General features: G+C 42.5%; 1 long non-coding RNA gene across 1 annotated transcript in view; it reads right to left on the reverse strand.

Moving 5' to 3' along the window:
* The window catches only part of LOC118907951 (uncharacterized), a 163,479-nt gene that overhangs the window by 95,629 nt on the left and 46,175 nt on the right, over positions 1–21,675 (reverse strand). The window lies entirely within an intron of this gene.

Raw genomic sequence — 21,675 nt, forward strand, 5'->3', positions numbered from 1 at the left:
CCAAGATGGCGGCATGAGTAGTTCAGTGGAACTCTCCTCCCAAAAACATATATATTTATGAAAATACAGTAAATACAACTATTCCTAAAAGAGACACCAGTGGATGCAGTACAACAGCCAGGCTACATCTACATCTGCGAGAACTCAACATCACACAAAGGGGGTGAGATACAAGCCACGGCCAGGCGGGACCCAAATGCACCCCCACCCCAGAACCCGGTGGGAAGAAAGGAGTCAGAATGGGGAGGGAGTGAAAGCCCAGGACTGCTAAACAACCAGCTCTAGAAATCCACACCCAGAACACAGACACAAGGTGCACGGGGTGCTGGATATTAGAGAAACGGAAAAGCAAAGCCTGTGGGCAGGTCCCCACAACCGGCGCCCCTGAGACAAAAGAAAAGTGAGTGCTTTCTGCAAGTCTTAAAGAGACAGGGACCCCACAGCTGGACAAAGTCGTCCCGGCACACTCAGCCAGCAGCTGGGAATCCCGGGGAACTTTAGGCACCCTAACCCCCTGGGTGGCAGCACAGCTCTGAAGCCCTTCACAGCACTAAGCAGGCTGCCAGTGATTCCCCCAACTGGCGGGGACCCCGACACACCGGCCCAGTAGTGGGAGAGTGGCAGCATGCACCGGGGGTGACGGCACCAGTGGGGCCCAGGAGAGGTCCGTGCGAGACTGCGGTGGCAGCGACTGAGTGGGCCAGGAGTGGCCTGTGTGCACAGGTGACAATGGCACCAGAGGGGCATGGGAGAGGCCCACATGCATCTACAGCACTGCCAGAGGGAGCAGCTGCACTCCCAGAAGCCAACCAAAATCCCAGCCCAATGCATAGTGGCCCGGGCCAGACCCAAAGGACGCTGCCGGCACACAGCTGCCCGGCAGGGGCGCCGCTATCACAGAGGAGTGCACCCAATATGCCTGCCACTTCCCAAAGGGCTCTGTGCTGCTCTGATGGAGACCCCCACCCACAGCAGCTTAGGAGATTATCCCGGTGGCTGCCTCAGGAGTGCAGGTAACTGACACAGGCAGTGCAGAAGGGCAAGGCATCCAGCAAGAAGGGAAGGACTTTCTTCTCCCAGCTGACACACCCACAACCTGCCTACAGCCACCACTATCACCATGAAAAGGCAGAAAAATTTAGCCCAGTCCAAAATAGTTCAGACAACCCCTGAGAGATGATCTGCAGAGACAGACCTAACCAGTCTACCTGAAAAAGAATTCAAAATAAAAATCATAAACATGCTGATGGATCTGCAGAGAAATATGCAAGAGCTAAAGGAGCAAGTACAGAGGGAAACTACAGAAATAAAACAATCTCTAGAAGGACTTAAAAGCAGAATGGACAGGATGCAAGAGGCCATTAATGGAATAGAAAACAGAGAACAGGAACGCATAGAAGCTGATGCAGAGAGAGATGGAAGGATCTCAGAAATGTAACAATATTAAGAGAAATGTGTGATCAATCCAAAAGGAACAATATCCGCATTATAGGGGTACCAGAAGAAGAAGAGAGAGAGAAAGGGATAGAAAGTGTCTTTGAAGAAATAATTGCTGAGAACTTCCCCAAACTGGGGGAGGAAATAGTTGCTCAGACTATGGAGGCACACAGAACTCCAGAGAGGCAGGACCCAAGGAGGACAACACCAAGACACATAATAATTAAAATGGCAAAGATCAAGGACAGGGACAGAGTATTAAAGGCAGCCAGAGAGAGAAAAAAGGTCACCTACAAAGGAAAACTCATCAGGCTATCATCAGACTTCTCAACAGAAACCCTACAGGCCAGAAGAGAATGGCATGATATATTTAATGCAATGAAACAGAAGGGCCTTGAACCAAGGATACTGTATCCAGCATGATTATCATTTAAATATGAAGGAAGGATTAAACAATTCCCAGACAAGCAAAAGTTGAGGGAATTTGCCTCCCACAAACCACCTCTACAGGGCATCTTACAGGGACTGCTCTAGATGGGAGCACTCCTAGAAAGAGCACAGCACAAAACACCCAACATATGAAGAATGGAGGAGGAGGAATCAGAAGGGAGAGAAATAAAGAATCATCAGACTGTGTTTATAATAGCTCAATAAGTGAGTTAAGTTAGACAGTAAGGTAGTAAAGATGCTAACCTTGAACTTTTGGTAAACACAAACTTAAAGCCTGCAATGACAATAAGTACATATCTTTCAATAATCACCCTAAATGTAAATGGACTGAATGCACCAGTCAAGACACAGAGTAATAGAATGGATAAAAAAGCAAGACCCATCTATATGCTGCTTACAAGAGACCCACCTCAAACCCAAAGACATGCACAGATTAAAGTCAAGGGATGGAAAAAGATATTTCAGGCGAACAACAGGGAGAGAAAAGCAGGTGAAGCAATACTAGTATCAGACAAAATAGACTTCAAAATAAAGAAAGTAACAAGAGATAAAGAAGGACACTACATAATGATAAAGGGCTCAGTCAAACAAGAGGATATAACCATTATGAACATATATGCACCCAGTACAGGAACACCAACATATGTGAAACAAATACTAACAGAATTAAAGGAGGAAATAGAATGCAATGCATTCATTTTGGGAGACGTTAACACACCACTCACTCCAAAGGAAAGATCCACCAGACAGAAAATAAGTAAGGACACGGAAGCACTGAACAACACGCTAGAACAGATGGACCTAACAGACATCTACAGAACTCTACATCCAAAAGCAACAGGATACACATTCTTCTCAAGTGGACATGGAACATTCTCCAGAATAGACCACATACTAGGCCACAAAAACAGCCTCAGTAAATTCCAAAAGATTGAAATCCTACCAACTAACTTTTCAGACCACAAAGGTATAAAACTAGAAATAAATTGTACAAAGAAAGCAAAAAGGCTCACAAACACATGGAGGCTTAACAACATGCTCCTAAATAATCAATGGCTCAATGACCAAATTAAAATGGAGATCCAACAATATATGGAAACAAATGACAATAACAACACAAAGCCCCAACTTCGATGGGACGCAGCAAAAGCAGTCTTAAGAGGAAAGTAAATAGCAATCCAGGCATATTTAAAAGAAGAACAATGCCAAATGAATAGTCTAATGTCACAATTATTGAAATTGGAAAAAGAAGAACAAATGAGGCCTAAGGTCAGCAGATGGAGGGACATAATAAAGACCAGAGAAGAAATAAATAAAATTGAGAAGAATAAAACAATAGAAAAAAATCAATGAAACCAAGAGCTGGTTCTTCGAGAAAATAAACAAAATAGATAAGCCTCTAGCCAGACTTATTAAGAGAAAAAGAGAGTCAACACACATCAACAGAATCAGAAACGAGAAAGGAAATATCACAACAAACCCCACAGAAATACTAAGAATTATTAGAGACTACTATGAAAACCTATATGCTAACAAGCTGGAAAACCTAGGAGAAATGGACAACTTCCTAGAAAAATACGACCTTCCAAGACTGACCCAGAAAGAAACAGAAAATCTAAACACACCAATTAACAGCAACGAAATTGAAGCAGTAATCAAAAAACTACCCAAGAACAAAACCCCCAGGCCAGATGTATTTACCTTGTAATTTTATCAGACATACAGAGAAGATATAATACCCATTCTCCTTAAAGTTTTCCAAAAAATAGAAGAGGAGGGGATACTCCCAAACTCATTCTATGAAGCCAACATCACCCTAATACCAAAACCAGGCAAAGACCCCACCAAAAAAGAAAACTACAGACCAACATCCCTGATGAACGTAGATGCAAAAGTACTCAACAAAATATTAGCAAACTAAATTCAAAAATACATCAAAAGGATCATACACCATGACAAACTGGGATTCATCCAGGGGATGTAAGGATGGTACAACATTCAAAAATCCATCAACATCATCCACCACATAAACAAAAACAAGGACAAAAACCACATGATCATCTCCATAGATGCTGAAAAAGCATTCGACAAAATTCAACATCCATTCATGATAAAAACTCTTAACAAAATGGGCATAGAGGGCAAGTACCTCAACATAATAAAAGCCATATATGATAAACCCACAGCTAACATTATACTGAACAGTGAGAAGCTGAAAGCATTTCCTCTGAGATCGGGAACAAGACAGGAATGCCCACTCTCCCCACTGTTATTCAACATAGTACTGGAGGTCCTAGCCACCGCAATTAGACAAAACAAAGAAATACAAGGAATCCAGATTGGTAAAGAAGAAGTCAAACTGTCACTATTTGCAGATGACATGATACTGTACATAAAAAACCCTAAAGACTCCACTTCAAAACTATTAGAACCAATATCAGAATTCAGCAAAGTTGCAGGATACAAAATTAACACACAGAAATCTGTGGCTTTCCTATACACTAACAATGAACTAATAGAAAGATAAATCAGGAAAACAATTCCATTCACAATTGCATCAAAAAGAATAAAATACCTAGGAATAAACCTAACCAAGGAAGTGAAAGACCTATACCCTCAAAATTACAAGACACTCTTAAGGTAAATTAAAGAGGACACTTAACAAATGGAAACTCATCCCATGTTCCTAGCTAGGAAGAATTAATATCATCAAAATGGCCATTCTGCCCAAAGCAATATACAGATTTGATGCAATCCCTATCAAATTACCAACAGCATTCTTCAATGAACTGGAACAAATAGTTCAAAAATTCATATGTAACCACCAAAGACCCCAAATAGCCAAAGCAATCCTGAGAAGGAAGAATAAAGTGGGGGGGGATCTCGCTCCCCAACTTCAAGCTCTTCTACAAAGCCACAGTAATCAAGACAGTTTGGTACTGGCACAAGAACAGAGCCACAGACCAGTGGGACAGAATAGAGACTCCAGACATTAACCAAAACATATATGTTCCATTAATATACAATAAAGGAGCCATGGACATACAATGGGGAAATGAAAGTCTCTTCAACAGATGGTGCTGGCAAAACTGGACAGCTACATGCAAGAGAATGAAACTGGATCACTGTCTAACCCCATACACAAAAGTAAATTCAAAATGGATCAAAGACTTGAATGGAAGTTATTCAACCGTAAAACTTAGGAAAAAATATAGGCAAAAATCTCTTAGACGTAAACATGAGTGACTTCTTCATGAACATATATCCCCGGGCATGGGAAACAAATGCAAAAATGAACAGGTGGGACTATATCAAGCTGAAAAGCTTCTGTACAGCAAAGGACACCATCAATAGAACAAAAAGGTATCCTACAGTATGGGAGAATATATTTATAAATGACAGATCCAATAAAGGGTTGACATCCAAAATATATAAAAAGCTCACGCACCTCAACAAAAAGCAAATAATCCAATTAAAAAATGGGCAGAGGAGCTGAGTAGACAGTTCTCTAAAGAAGAAATTCAGATGGCCAACAGACACATGAAAAGATGCTCCACATCGCTAATTATCAGAGAGATGCAAATTAAAACCACAATGAGATATCACCTCACACCAGTAAGGATGGCTACCATCCAAAAGACAAACAACAAATGCTGGCAAGGTTGTGGAGAAAGGGGAACCCTCCTACACTGCTGGTGGGAATGTAAATTAGTTCAACCATTGTGGAAAGCAGTACGGAGGTTCCTCAAAATGCTTAAAATAGAAATACCATTTGACCCAGGAATTCCACTTCTAGGAATTTACCCCAAGAATGCAGCACTCCAGTTTGAAAAAGACAGATGTACCCCTATGTTTATTGCAGCACTATTTATAATAGCCAAGAAATGGAAGCAATCTAAATGTCCATCAGTAGATGAATGGATAAAGAAGGTGTGGTACATATACGCAAAGGAATATTATTCAGCCATAAGAAGAAAACAGATCCTACCATTTGCAACAACATGGATGGAGCTAGAGGGTATTATGCTCAGTGAAATCAGCCAGGCGGAGAAAGATAAGTACGAAATGATTTCACTCATATGTGGAGTATAAGAGCAAAGAAAAACTGAAGGAACAAAACAGGAGCAGAATCACAGAACCCAAGAATGGACTAACAGTTACCAAAGGGAAAGGGACTGGGGAGGATGGGTGGGAAGGGAGGGATAAGGGCGGGGAAAGAGAAAGGGGGCATTACGGTTAGCATGTATAGTGTGGGGGGGGGTATGGGGCGGGCTCTACAACACAGAGAAGACTAGTAGTGATTTTACAGCACTTACTTAATTTTTTTACAGCACATAACCTTACTACGCTTATGGACAGTGACTGTGAGGGGGTATGTGGGGGGAATTGGTGAAGGGGGTGCCCAGTAAACATAATGTTCTTCAAAAATAATAATAATAATAATAATAAAATCAATACCAAAAAAAAAATGTCGTGAATTACGAACAGCCAGTACTTGACAATGAGCCAACATACTGTTTCCTGAATTTCCCCCAGGTAGCACTAGAGATGCATCAATTGCCAGGTCTCACTCCTGGATCACCACTGTCAGAATGATTCTCCCATTCAGTGCAAATTACTATGTGGGATCGTTGGTAGCAGAAACCCCTTAATGTTCACAAACAGCCATTTTGTTCCATTCACATCTCTGCCCAGCACTGGCATGTGGAGCTCAATTGATGTGCCTGTTGCAGAGACTGAACCCTGTCATGTGTCTGCTGACCCAGCCTTTTCATGGCAGGAATGCGCCTTCCTGGGAAGCTGCTATCCCTACATTATAGGCTGGAGATTTAAAATGAGAATTCACCCTCTATTAGGCCAATGTGATTTAGGAAAAAAATATTTACAAATACACTCATACTCAGAAATTAGTTGCTGTGGATTTGAAATTCAAATTTAACTACGCATTGTGTTCCTGTCTGGCCCCTACCATATATGAACTTGAAGACAAGATATATGTTTTTATAAATGTTACTTCTTTACTGCCTAGGACTCTCCTGGTTTTAGTCCTGAAATTCCCACAACTAGGGAACCCCGCACCCCAGCCCCAGGCAAACTGGTGGCTGGTCGTCTAGCGTAAATTCTGATGCTTCAACGTTGGTGTATTTCCATTACTCCTATTTTAATATTATCATTAACTAACTAACATGATTTTTATATCCCTCATGCTAGCCCTGTGTCAGACACCTAGTGCACTAGGCATGATGTTTACTTCGTACAAGCGCATGTTTCTCGAATGAATGAGAGTATCACATTAGCGGGAGGTAGAATAAAGGGATCAGGAGGGGAGAGTAACTCAAGAATGGGAGCCCACTGAGATCTCTGGCCGGCCGGAGGGGAGGACTTGGTCGGTGGGGGACACAGTGGCTTCCACATGGCCGCCCCTTCAAGTCCCCAGGGAAGCCTCAGAAACGCCAATGGCTTGGGCTCTCACCAAATAAAGTCTCTAGGGACATGGCCCCAGGACAGTACATTTTTAAAGGGTCTCCGGGTACTTGTAAAGAGCAGTCAGGGTTTAGAATCGCTGACTCAGGGCCCCCGAGGAAGGCAAAAGTCCTGCAGCAGAAGGAACCTGGAAAAACAGACCACACGGCTTCCAGGGTGCCTGGCAGCCTTGCCTGGCGGGGTGGCCTGTCCCTGCAGCCCCTTCTGATGCATGATTATGCCCCCCGTGACGCGGGCTCTTGACCAGTTCGAGAGAGCAGCTGGGAGTCTGAGGGAGGGTGAATCTGTCTTCAAATACTTGTTTGGAAAAAAAAAATCGCATCCAAGTCAGGGTTCAGAAAACAGTTAACGTTCGCAGTCTTGTTGACATTCCCAGGAAAAAGGCTTGCTATTGACAGGCTAAATAAATATGCGCGGTGCATCACCTTAAAAACCATTGATCTGGGAGGCTATAAACAATACCCAGGCGGCGCTTTGGTGTGTCCTCGCATGAACAGACCCTGCCCGGGGTATCCCCCTTTCAGGGCCCCGCTGCATGAGGAAGACTTTAAACATGTATGTATTGACCCAGGTTGTACGTGACCATCAATCACACACTCTCCCCGGGACCCAGGGCGGCAAACACTGCCTCCGCATAGAATCCCTGCCGAATTAACCCACCTCTTTTCAGGCGTCAAGGGAAAAGCAGACGCATCTGCAGGAAAGAGGAAACAGAACCACACAGAGGAAGGAAACAATAGGAAATGAATTGCCTTTGAAACTTTGTTTTCAATTATTTAAATTCTTTTAAAAACTTAAAAATTATTTTTTAAAACTCGTTTTCGATTTTATTCAAGATTATTTAAAATTGCTTTTCAACGTGGTGGCACTTTGTCTCAGCACTGTTTGGTGGTGATATTAAACATGACATTTTAACTTAATTTTCTATGTATTTGGTATTTCTCTGTTACCAAGTATGCCCATCAGGTGTCTGGTGGCACCAGAAGATGACACAAAATGAAAAATATAAAATCAGGTGGAGGGAGGGGCCCTGAAGTCAAAGCATATCACAGTGAATTTGCTTGCCCACAAGCATATTTGGGGTTATAAATGATATTTCTTTCCTCCCATTTATTGTTTTAAAAATGACATCAAATTATATAAAATTCCAATGGTACAGAATCGCAGAAATAAAAATTGAAAGGCCTTTTTCACTGCCCTTCATGTTACTCTCCAGAAGTTACTGATTTCAGCATTTAGTATGTGAATTGTACCCATTTTTGAGTAGTGCTTTCAGATAGTTATTTGAAATCTGTTTTCTGTCTAGGCTGTCATGTAATTGTTTCCAGTTGATCAGATAAGCACTCATATGCTGTCATATGATTTTCAAAGGCTGCTGTTCAGTCTGTGGGATCCCCCGTCCTCCTCTCATTTATTTTAAGTGTGCAGTTTATGGAGGGCCGGAAGCGATATCACCCCAGAAGTGGTTACCCTGAAAGTGACATCACCAGATCCTGGCACCAGGAAGTGAGATCACCAGGAAGTGAGGTCACCAGAAGCCAAACTGACAATACCAGATATGAGATTAGTCTGGAAGTGACATCATTATGAGCCTGTGTATGTAAGTTGTGTTCATAAATAAACCTGCGTCACCTGTCCGTCACCAGTGGTCAGTGGACCTCCTGATCCCAACCGTGGTTTCCTGTGTCTTTCTTGTATCTCTCTCTGTGTTTCTCTTAGTCTCCCATCCACGCCTCTCAGGTTCAGCTGGTTTGTGGAGCTGGCCTCCACAGCAATTGGTCTGGGGAAATTCCGCCTCCTGACACCAATAAATGATGCATGACAGGCAACTCACGAGCCAGACGCAGGTTTGGGTCCCTGCTCAGCAATTTAGAAATTATATGATTTGATTACTAACCATTAATACCAAACTACTTTGGATTCTCCTTAAGTACTTTACAATTTCAAGTTCTCCATCTTCAAAATCAGGATAATGATAACCAGCTGATGGGGTTGCTGTAAGGACTTAAGGAGATGGCCCATGGTGCCAGCACAGCACATACACAGTAAGTATGAAAACCACCTCCTTGCCTCAAGGTCATCATTATCATTACCAGCCTCATTTTCATTATCTGTGAATGGCTAAGGAAAGGAAAGGGAGATCATAAAAAAATTAAATATGATTTTCCACTACTTACTAGTAACTTGGTAGATGCTTTTTGGTGGAAGAGTTTGGATTATTGACAGTAGTGTAATCGAGGGTGTCCATGGAAATCGTCTTCTAAGTAACCCCCAGGTGCAGCAACTTGCTTGGTGTCCCAGAGGTCACAAAACAGGTTCAGCAACCAAATTATCAAACTATTTACTAAATCAACTTAAAGCCATAAGAGCAAGGGTAGGAAATCGCATACCAATAATGTGGGGGTAGAGGGCACGTCGGTCGGAGGGCCACCCGTGTGAATCCCGGCATTGCAGCATTCCTGGGTCCTGCCTCTGCAGCACACTGGCCTTCCAGGCGGATGCTGCGGGTGCAAGGAGCAGCCGGGCACCTGAGCCGGGGGGGCTCGGCAGTGACGACGCCTACAGAGAACACTCACTGGTACTTCCCCAAACACACGGGAGCTCTGATTTATCTGTACTTCTCAGGCGGAGGACACCTGGGGCCAGAGAGCGTCGCTAGTGGGTGGCTCGTGTAAGGCCTCACGCGTATGTCTCACTCCCACCATTCCTACCCACCTTCCATGCAGGCTCTGCCTCCTTTACCAATGTGCAGCTTACCCCCAGCGTACTTTCCCCCTGCTCAGTTTCTCTGTCCTCCTGGTCTTCTTACTTTCCGCAGAGGAACTGGATATTCTCACACCACAGAGAAAACACCCACTAGGGCTTGTACTCATTGTGGCATAGTGGATGGTTCAAACTGCGCTCAAGCCAGTGTACCTGGATTCCAGTCTCAGCCTATCACTCCTGCTGCGTAAATGTGGGTGAGTTACTTAATCTTTCTGTGCTTCCACTTCCTGCTCTGCAAAACGTGGATGACAATGCTGCTAGTTGTACCTACCTGATGAGGTTGTCTATTGACTAAATGAACTATTCAACTGAAGTGCTCAGAAGAGCCCCTGGCACTTGGTAAGGGCTCCTGAGCCTCAGCTCTTAGGACCTGTAGCCATATGGACCGTGTGCCCTTGGCTGGAAGCCTAACTAGGGGCCTAGGAGGAGACGGCAATGTGTTTACGGAGGGAGGAAGTCTCTCCGCTTACAGAGTGCCTGCAGCTTACAAAGAACATTCAAGTAAATGATCATTTTCAGATTTCAAAACAATTATATGAAGCAGGTACTATGACCTCCAGTTGACAGATCATGAACTTAACTTCAGGGGGTGAAATAGCTCACTCAGAGCCACACATTTATAAGGTATCAGGTCATGACTTGAATCCAGGCCTTCCAACTCTGCTTCCTGCACCGTCTCATTAGAGCTGCTGCACCAGGGAGCTGGCGGTAAACTCCTCTGCCTGAAGGACCAAATGCTGCCCTTCCCACCACCTGCATGTACCACACACTCAGACTAATGCATGAAAACTCTTAATAAGGTAAGACTTAAAACTAGCTTCCCCCCAACTCATAACGGTGATTAACCTTTCAACTGATCATCTCTGACTGTATCTCGGGGGTTCAGCGCTAGTAGCTGAGACCACGTGGGAGCTTAGAAGACCTGGACGGACAGATCCCGCATGGGGCAGGCTGACTCCTCCATTTGCCTAGGATTGCTATAAATGATTGTATGTGCACTGGGTGTAAATTCACCTCGTTTCTAGGTGTAATTTATAGCACCAGGTCTTATTCAAAAATAGTTTAACCACATAAACAAAATATAGGCACAAGGAGAAAATATGTATATATCTTATTAGTCCATTTGCACAAATGTAAGTATAGGCCTGGGAGGAATCTCAGGAGCTCACTTTGTCTCTCTTCTCTCTGAGGAGGTGTTACATTAAGTTAGTGGTCAGCAACTGCAATCAGTGGGAAAAATACCTTAATATAAAGAATACTGACCAGGTAAAAAGAAAACTGAATAGAAGGAAATAAACTGTTGACAGAAGATGGAATCCTATTGCCACGTGCACACACACACTTGCACACATGTGCACATGCATGCACATACACATGTACATAGGCACACAATGTTCATTCACACACACATACACATGCACACACATGCACATAAACGTGCATAGGAGCATACATACACACTCACACACATAGGCACACATGTGTGCACACATGTGAATGCATGCACCTAGGCACACACATGTACGTGCACACACGCACACACATGCCAGCCTGCCTGCCGGTGTCCTGCCCCATCCAGGGCTGAGGACATGGGCCCAAGGCCCGCGTGCCAGCCTGCAGGAGGGGCATGAGAAGCTGGCGCCCATGGGAAGAATTCAATTCTTTCTTCACAGAGGTTTCGGTGGAACTAGGCCTGCGCAATACCTGCGATTATTTCACTTCCTACAGTCAGAAGTGGAATTTAATGGTGTCGAGCAAGGGCCAAACAGCAATGCCTAGATCAGTGTTTAACTGAAAAACTTGCAAGCCAGCCACTGACACCATCAGGAAGACCTCCACCCTCCATGTGTGCCAGGCCCCATCCTAAGGATTTCCTACATTAACTCATCATTAACCCCATGCGACCCATGAGGACACTGCGTCACAGGGTCATGGAGTGAGTCGTTCAAGATGCGATAACAAAAAAATAGGGAACCACACTTAGCCCAGGCAGTCTGCTTCCAGAGAGCAGGCTTCAGCCATGGCTTCACTGGATCACTTTGGATTCAAGCTCCGGGTATTTTTTAAAAATATTTCCTAGGATGTTCAATGTAGTAAAACTACAGCAAATTGCTTTTCCTACCCAAATCCACCTTTTTGTACTCTAGATACATTCCAGTTCTTGTGTTTGTGATGTTCTTTTTCTTTAGGGCCATCAAGTTTGTGACCAAATTACCCTCATAATTAGTAACCATATGTATTAAATTCTCTTCAGTACTAAGTAATTTTGTTTAATCCTCATTGGCAACAGCTGTATTTAGAACTTATTTATAATCTATTTTGCAGGTGGGACATCAAGACTCGATTAGTTCAAACGTCTTCCAAAGCTGGCCGACCTCGTGGCAGAGACAGAAAGGATTGTTCCACAAACACGACAAAGTTTCTGTTTGCTGCTTGGAAATGGGAGTGGACAAGGGGAACAAAATGGCTTTGGAAGAATAAAAAAGGCCCCGGTCCACAAAATAGTCTGGAAATAGTTGGGAAATTCATCATTTTATATAGGAAATTTTTTCCATGAGTAATTGCTGAGGAGAAAAAAAATCTTGCATTTGCGTCAAGACTTGGTGGTGGTTTGAAGGAAATGTCGACGGGCACACTTGGCATGTCTGCCAGCTGTCCAGGGCTGTGCTCGCCCAACATGCTGACCTTCACAGGCCCATGAGGAGAAGGCCTGAGCAGGCAGGTGTGGGCACTCCCGAGTACGTTTACCAACCGGGGGCACTGCTTACACAAGTCACTTGTGTTAAACATCCCAGCAACATGCCCGCTGTCCTGACCCGGAGCCGCGCGCATGGCCGCCGAGGTTTGTTGGCGAGATGCCACCCGCCCCTCCTTTCGCTGAGAAGCCTCATTACCTCCTCCATCCCCCACCAAATCGTCACTGAGGAACACCTCGTTCTCCAGATTTAGGGTGAAAAATAAAATAAAATAGCCATAGGAGGGTATGGGTTTATGCCAGTAAATTGCCTCTTGCTTGCTTGCTTTTTGTTTATTTCTTTCAAAATTATTGACTATTTTGAATACATAAATATAAAGCACCAGATATCTATGTACCCACCAATGACATGAAACAGATGTTAGCATTTTTGTCTTACTTGCTTTAGATCATTTAAAACATATAAAACATTACAGAATTAGCTAAAACCTTACTGCCTACCTTCTCCTGACCCTTGTTCCCCAGTGATTGTTATCTCGATGTCACTACATCTCATTCAGATTTGGGTTCACACTGTCTCCTGCAGGATGTCAGTCTGTCCATCCATCCTCATTCTGAGTCTTTAATATTACACATACTTGGCACCTTATTATTTATGTTTTTTTACAATTAGCTTTTCAATGCTGCTTTTGAGATTTGTATATGATCACAGTTACCGATCTAGTTCAATGGGATCCTCTTTTCTGCTCAGTATTTTCGTGTGTTTGCTGTTACAAACAGCAGTGCAATAGCCATCATGACGTGACTTCAGCAAGTTGCGTTTCAAGACAGAGAACATCTAAGGGCATAATGGTGGAGTTACTTGGTGTGTGTGTGTGTGTGTGTCTTGGACATCTTTAATGCCACCAAGGGGCTTTCCAAAGTGGCAGAACTGACTTCATGTATTGCCAGCCATGTCGCCGTGACAGCACGACTGCAGGTGTGTGAGGTTAGGTGCCGACGCCTCCAGAACGGGTGTGGATTTGCAGCCCTTTTTAAAGAATTCCTCATTCCTGCCCCCCTACCAAGACCCACAGATACTGTGCGCAGTATGTGTTTGCAGATTTATAATGGTATTCATGTTTCTGTTTGTTTGTGGTTCCCTGATCAGCAGTAAAACTGAGTATCATTTCATGTGTTCATTCGGTAATTTTGATTTCCCCTATTGGGTTTTCTTTCTTCCATTTTGTAATATTCTTTGCCAATTCAGGGAACGTCTCCCCCGGTGTTTGTTTATATGCATTGCAATATTTACTCCCATTTGTATTTTGTTATGTGTCTTTTGCCAAATAGAAATTTTAAATTCTAATGTAATCAAACATATGAGTCTTTATTTTATAAGTTGTACTATTCATGCATTCTTTAGGAAATTTCTTCCAACTTGGATATAGTAAAGGATATTTTTGGTTTTTTACCGTTTTTGTAACAGTTTTTATAGTTTTGTTCTTCATATGTAGGCCTTTATCTGGACTTTATCAATGAAGGGTGTATGGAAGAGACCTCATTTTATCTTCTTCCATATGAATAACCAATTGGTCTGACACCATTTATTGAATAGTCCATCTTTTCTCCTTCATAATACCACTTCAGTTTCTAAGTTCTTTTTCTATTCTGTCCTATTAATATATCCTAAACTGTGGCTATAATTATTATAGCTTCTTAATAACTCTTTTTCAATTCAGATGTAATTGACATATAACATTATACACATTCATTTCAGGAGTACAATATAATCATCCAATATATGCATGTATTGCAAAATGATCACAGTAAGTCTAGTTATAATAGACTTTTATGATATATGTAATAATTTTATTTTCCACTTGAATTTGTCATTAAACTGAGTTCCATGAGAAGGCATCTTGTGATCTAATAGAAATGGCATGGAACTGATGGATTTATCACAGAATTCCCTCCTTCCTGATGAACTTTCTCCTCTTTAAACACAGTATATCCTCTACTATTTCAGCTTCCCCTTTCAACCATCAATAAAGTTTCATAATTTTTGTTAGGAACTTGTATATCTATTGTTGGATTTCTTTCTATGTGCTTCTAATTTCTCTCTAGTTAAAAACTACATTTAACTGATCATTTTGAAATCACCATACATTTACAGGAAGTTGCAAAAACAGTTCAGAGAGGTCCTATGTACACACCACCTAGTTACCCCCAAAAGGAATAACTTCCAAAACTACATTGTAACATCAAAGCCAGGAAATGGACAATTTCAATCTGCAGACCCAATTGTACATGCACTCTTTGTGTGTGCATGTGTGTGTCCCTCTATGCATGTGTAGATTCATGTAACCACCACTACAGCCAAAATATGTAACTGTCCTGTTCACACGAGGGCCTACGGGGCTCTCCCTTCACAGGGATGCTCTGTGCCCCCACCCTGACAGTCAACAGCCATTACTGTATTCTCTGTATAATTTTGTCATTTAAGAATAATACAAAAATAGAATCAATTTTATATATGTAATCATTCTGAGACTGGCCTTTTTTTCACCCAGCATAAGTCCCTTGAAATCCACCTGTTTTTGTGTGTTTCAATATTTCATTCATTTTTATTGCTAAGTAGTATTCCATGGTAAGAAGGCACTGCAAGTTGTTTAACCATTCACATTTGCACTGTTTCCAATTTGGGATTATTATGAATAAAGCCACTATGTACATTTGTGTACAGGTTTTTATGTGAACACAAGTTTAAATTCTCTGGGAGACATGCTCAGGAGTGTTTGCTAGATCACCTGGCAGTTAGACATACCATCTTGTAAGAAATTTTCAAACTCTTTTCAGTGACTATACATTTTACACTCCTGCCAGTAATGCATGAAGAGCCAGTTGTTCCACATCCTCCTCAGTATTTTCTATTTGCACTTAAAATATTTTAGCCATTCTGATAGGTGTGGTGAGTTTGCAGTGTGATTTTAATTTGCGCTTCTCTAGTGGCTAATGAGGTTGGACATCTTTTCATTTGCTTAGGTGACCACTGTACATCCTCTTAAGTGAAATAATCTGTCCTTATCTTTTATGTGTTTTCTAGTTAGACTGTTTCTTTCCCTGTTCAGTTTTGAGAATTTTTAATATACTCTAAATGCTAACCATCTGTCAGACATGTGGTTTGCAAACTTTTTCTCCCAGTCTGTAGCTTACCTTCTCATCCTCTTCACAGGGTCTTTCATAAAGCAAACATTTCCATTTACTCAGATTTTGTTGGGATCCAATTTATCAGCTTTATCTCTCTGCTGGGCTCTAGTTCTCAAAGATCCTCTCCTATATTTTTCTTAAAGTGATGTAGTTTTACATTTTAAATTTCAGCCTGTGGCCCATTTTTTTAGTTAATTTTTTTGAAGTGCAAGGGTTAGGTTGAGGCTCATATTTTTGCTTCCAGGTATCCAGTTGCTTCAGCACCATTTGTTGAAAAAGCTATCTTTCTTCCATTGAATATCTTTTGTACCTCTGTCAAAAATCAGCTGAGTTCATTTTTTTGTGGGTCTGATTTGAGGTTCTCCGATTTGTTCCATTGATATATGGATCTGCCAATACTACATTGTATCAATAACTGCAGCTATGTAGTAAGCCTTAATACTGGGTACAGTGATTCCGTCACTTTATTCTTCCTTTTCAAAATAATTTAGCTCTTGTAGGCCCTGTGCCTTTCCATGGAGTTTAAAAATAAGCTTGTCTATGTGTATAAAACGCTTGCAGGGGTATTGATAGAAACTGTGTTCCGTCTGTAAATCATGCTGGGGAGAACTGACATCTCTGCTATGCCGAGTCCTTAGCTCGTGAACACGGTATGTCTCTCCATTTATTTCGGTCTCCTTTGATTTCCTTCACGTCCTTTCTCCTTTTTGACAGACTGGATGTACTACAATTGACTATTTTTTTCTGATTCTTCTTGACTGACAGACATCAGGCGCTCCAGTTCTTCAGTCTGAACTACAGGCAGGCCGTGTATTTAAGGTGAAAAAAGAGAGGACAGGACAGAGCCACAAAAACAATATAAATTCCTAGGAAGGCAGCAGGAACTAATACTATGTAGAACCCAATCTTGGGCACGTCACATGATCTTTGCTGCCTTCATTTCCTCTTTTGTAAAGAAGTAATAATAGTAGAGATTCCCCACCGAGGTCTGTTGTGAAGAGTGAGATACACATTCCACACGTAAAACAGCGCTCCGTGCACCATAGGCACTCAATACATTTTATTATTTTATTTATTCACCTATTGTTTTCATTTTAATTGTCTATTGTTTGTATTTGCCAAGCGCTTTACATAGGCTACATCACAGCAACCCTGTGCAGCAAGCTGTGCTGTCACCGTTGAGTAAGTGGACACCTGGTCGTGGGAGCAGAAAATGGCAGAACCGAAGTTCCGACTCTGACCACCTGGCTTCCGAGCCCGTGCTTCTCCCCCAACATTTTCATCCCATTTTTTAATCCATACACTGAAGCGTCCTGACTGTACTTGGGCTGTGGGGTCCTTCAGAGCTCCAGACCAAGAGATGACAGTGGAGGGGTCTCCAACCAACAGAATGTCCTTCCCTCTCTGACCAAGGCCAGGACTCGGAGGGTCGCCCGCTGTGCCTCACCTGTGCTGCTGCAATTAAACTTTAAGCTCAATCACTTTCCCTGCATTTGATTCTTGAAAATGGTTATTACCACTCTCGATGTAGCTTCTCACCATTCGCCATGGAAGTCGCGATAACATCTTTTATCGTGAACATTGAATCACTTGTCACTTGAAGGCAGATGGACAGACACTAAGAAGCAAAGGAGAGAGCTTGTCTGAAAGGGAGAGGTCATACATAAGACGGGGTAAAAGTATGGCTTTTTAAAGTTAAAGATGATGCACATTTTACATCAGGGAGATTTCCATCTGAGCAAGATGTACCTTGCGTTCTCGGTCTTTCTTACTTAGGTCCCTACACTCGGGTTTCCGCAAGCTTTGCTGGAAGTTGGTCCAAAGTGTGCAGAGAACTAAGCGTCACAGAGCGTGGGATCTCTGTCCCTACTATCTTTTCACACTGAGGCTGTGGACACTCCCAACAGCCCTCGGCCTGTAGACCCTCTGCCTCTGAAATCTGCTCCTGAACTAAGGAGACAAAGAAGCATTTGCGCAGCAGAAAGAGCTTTGGGGACCACGTCATAGGACGCTAGGTCAGGATGGGGGTGAGCACAAACTGCGTACACACAGAAGGTGATGCAGTAGGTATATGAGCTTTGAGCAACAGCAGCTGCTTTGACAGATACTCAGGGAGTTAACAAAAAAGAAACTGATCATTTGATCATATTTTGTCCACAATAACATCACCCTGCATATGGCTATTTAGGGATCCAGGCACCATTCACTTTATGCGTCCCGCCTCTCTGGGGCCTTGAAGTTCTCTGCATTCTGCCAGCACATGGGAGAGCGGAGGGAGGGCGGCATGTGGGCGCCTGGCGCTCCATTCACAGCCTCCTCGCTAGACACTGGGCCCTGGAACCAAGGGGAAGTGGGGGGTGCGATCTGTGACACTCCCAGGAAGGAGAGGAGGGGGTCTGGGTATTCACCTCATGGTCCCTGCCACAGCGATCCCATGAAAGGAGGGGATCTGACAGCCCGAGTCGCGGTTGGAAGTCAGAGCACAGGCATGGCAGTCACACCAGCACGTCCTCTAGGACGCCAGGGAGCCAGAATTTGATCAAATACACAGAGGAAGTGCCATTGTGATTCACAGAACCACCTCGTTCTGGGGCAAGCTGTTTTATTGAGATGTTCCTGCTTTTTATATCTGTGAGACACATTCCAGTCTCAGATTCCACAGTGTTAATTCCTAATGTCTTTGGATGTTGGCTTCTGCTTACCATTCAAGTTTCAGTTTAAATGTAACAATATCAAAAAGGCCTTCTCTCACCAAAGTTTTCTAAAAGTGCTTCCTACCATTAAAGGTTTCCTACCTCTCACTTCCTTCAGAGAGCTGATCTGGATATGAAACTATTATATCTATGACATTTATTTTCTTTCTTTCCCCTGGGATATAAGCTCCGTGAAAGCAGGGGCCCTCTCTGTTCCAAATACTGGCACTAGTGTTTCCTCAACAAATGATTGTCAAATGAACTGATAAAATACACTCTTCTATCTATAAAACTAGGAAAATTCTGTTACTATAAGTTTGTAAGAAAGTAGAAAGCTAAAAATGTCCTTACAGTCATCCCCACTCCTAAGAATTCTGTGTAGTATGTTAATTTACCAGCATCTTAAAGATGCTTTCTATTTTACTGTCACCTTTATCCATTCCATTCTAAAGCACTTCAAAGAGCATCCTTCTGAGTTGTGTCCAACATATCCACTTGAGTCAGAAAAGTGACACACGTACAATTTAAGAGCACATCCACAAAAGGTTACACTCAGGTAATATAAGCAACTATAGTCCAATTAAAAAGAATATGGAATAAAATCAACAAGATTTATTCTTTGAGAATTAGATCAATAATAAACAGTCAAGGATGCCAATACCCATTCTATGAACCCAGAATTTGTAAATAGTGATAATATTACAATCTTTATGGCAAGACCAGTTGAAGGTAGGACACTGTACACAGGTGTCAATCAACAAATATAAATAGACATAAAAATTTTAGAACTAAATATTCAGGAACTTATCATGTGCCTAATCTAAGAAACAAATAGATTTTATTCATGGATTTGTAGACAGAATTCTAGTATTTGGGGGAAAAAAATCTGTCTATTTCATCTAGAACTAGTCTAGCCCATTGTCTGGGTGAAGCACAACCTAAGCATGTAGAATTTCCTCTTTCTTTAGGACATTTAGGCATCTAATCTGCATTTCATCTAATAAGCAGAGGAACTGTGTAAGCAGACAGCCTCTTACATTTGCAACTGACACCAGGATGGCCTCTCTCTCCCCCTCAGAACACTTCTGAGTCCAGGAGCAGCCTACCACAGTCTCTACACTGACACTTCACATTCTCTGCTGTTACAAGCTTACTAACCATCCCAAATAGCATTGGCAGGTCCCCATGTACCATGCAGCCCCTTCTATGTGTGACATCCATGTTATCAGCTCAGCTGACTAAGTTCAAGATGAGGAATGGTATGTCAGGAATTCTCGCTCACGAACTTGAGTCCTGCCATTTCAGACACCAGATGCAGCAGGTTCTGCCAGCGTCGCACTGTCAGTTTCCTCTCCCCTGGGAATGTCTCAGCGGCACAACCACAGCCACAGCCCCCAAAGCCAAGCACTGAATTCAGGTCCCACTCTCCTGCTGGCTCAGGGCCCCGGTGATTTTCCTTTATTGTTTCCAAATATATTGTGTAGACAAATGACTGATGAAGAGGATTTTTAAAGTTTGCATAAGGATTTAGCAAAGATTTAAAAGTCCCCAAATGTTTGGCTATTCATACACTGCTTATCTACTCTCTTTGGAAGCTGGTGGGAAATCATCCAAGAAGCATTTTATATCCTTGCCAACTTTTCCTGCTCTGAGTTGGGTGAAAACAGCACGTGGTCCTATTTCAGTACTTAACGTGTTTTCAATTTGGGTGATGGTTGGAAACGGCTTTAATAAGCAACTTTGGGAAACAGGTAAATCAAACTCAATTTGGGATTTTGAAAAACGTGTGCTGTATATAAATGTGAATATGCTCTATTCTGTTCAAAATGGTCTGTATGAATAAAGGAAACGGAGCTTGAAAGATGGCTCAGAAGTTGTAAGTCTTGGTTGTACAGTGATTTGTTTTATAAATCTGGGAGGATTGTTGGTTCTTTGGTTCATTCTTTGAAAAAATTTACATATTGCAGCCAATTTCTTTGAAAAAATGTTTAGTGCTTTATGAATATGAAAGAACGTTAGGAAATCGGTGGTAGCTAATGGCTTTCTCTGGGACCACACATGGTACAAAGGAAGCCCCCAAGGGGTTCACAGGAATACAAAGTCCCTGTAAAGGGCCAAACTCCTAAGTGTCTAAACTGACCAAGTGGTAACCTCACCTTAAAGAAAATTAGGTCCGTTATATCAGAAAACAGGTCTACTGTATCTTTGTGGAAACTTCTCAGGGTTTCTTATGGCTTACTCTTCTAGAATCTGCTAACCACTGAACACGACTAGAATGTCTCCCTCAAACCCTGGGTTTTATTCCATTTACTTGGTCTCATACATACAGGGAGTCCTCTAGTATGTATTGTACCAAAGAGACACTGAAAGTTTTGATATCAGAATGTTGTTTCCTTCTTAACACCTAATGGCATGATCTTACATACAGTGGGTCAGCTATGTTGCTGTTCATGTTTCCCTAAAGTTCAGCCACAGGTGGTTTTCATAATATTTTCCCGAAGGTCAACTGGGTGTTATTTACTGGCTGATTCCTCCATAATAAATGCTGGCATGTACTAATCACATAAAATCAAGCCAAGCTAAGCCTTGGACACACAAACCTCTGAGTAAATACATAAGTGCTTTATGCAGGCTATGAGGCGAATGTAGTAGGGAGCTATAACAGCCATCATTGACTGGGTCCTCACTCTGTCAGAGATGTGGAGCTAAGCGTTTATGAGCATAACTTCATTCTATTCTTACAATAAGAGCATGACTGTTACTACTCTTGTTTTAAAGACGACTAAGACAAGATGCAGGTGGCGAGTGCTGCGCCCAGGGTTGCAGAGCCTGTAGGGAACAGGACAGAGGCTCAGGATGAGGCTTTGCTTCCAGAAACCATTCCCACCAGGTTGTGCTCTCAACATCACCATGCAAAAGCAGGGCTTTGGAGATGGTGGCTGGACATCCTGACCACCTCCC

This window comes from Manis pentadactyla, chromosome 16 (genome assembly GCF_030020395.1).
Source record: "Manis pentadactyla isolate mManPen7 chromosome 16, mManPen7.hap1, whole genome shotgun sequence".
NCBI classification, from domain to species: Eukaryota; Metazoa; Chordata; class Mammalia; order Pholidota; family Manidae; genus Manis; species Manis pentadactyla.